Source organism: Alligator sinensis, unplaced genomic scaffold (genome assembly GCF_000455745.1).
Source record: "Alligator sinensis unplaced genomic scaffold, ASM45574v1 scaffold781_1, whole genome shotgun sequence".
NCBI lineage: Eukaryota > Metazoa > Chordata > Crocodylia > Alligatoridae > Alligator > Alligator sinensis.
In genome coordinates this window covers 5,802,445-5,803,011 of record NW_005841845.1, presented here as the reverse complement: position 1 = coordinate 5,803,011, position 567 = coordinate 5,802,445, and positions in this window count along the sequence as shown.

The window sequence follows — 567 nt, the reverse complement described above, 5'->3', positions numbered from 1 at the left end:
AGCACAGCCGCTCTGCGGCAGGGCGCGCGCGGGACCAGGCCCCTGGGGTGCAGCATGCCAGCCACTGCCCGCGCAGGGCCCGCCGGCATGCCCAGCACCCTCGTCAGCCCAGGCAGGAGACACGCGGCTCCCTCCCGCCCCCCAGGAGGCGAACCCTGTGCCCCTTCCCACACGCCAGCCACCCTGGCTTCTGTGGGGGAGCGGGGCAGCGCGTCCCTGAGCAGCTTGCCCCAGCAGTGCTGCACAGCAGGTGTGGCCACCCCTTCCCTTCCCTTCCCTTCCCACCCCCGGCTGGGCTCGGGGCTCGCTCCAGCTCCATGCGCAGGAGCCAGGCACAGGGACCTCCCCATCCCATCAGCACAGGCCCGGGCCACGTGCTGGCCCGAGCGGGGTGTCGGGTGCTGGACGCCCGCAGTGGCCCCGTGGCCCTGTCCCAAGGAGACGGACGGGCACGTGCCTTGGAGGAGCACCGGGCCGGCCCGGGAGCCCGAGGCCTTTGCAGGGCTGCCCGGGCGGCAGGACGCCCCAGGGTCCCACCGGGCTGCCCCGTGGGCCGCCTTGCCCGGC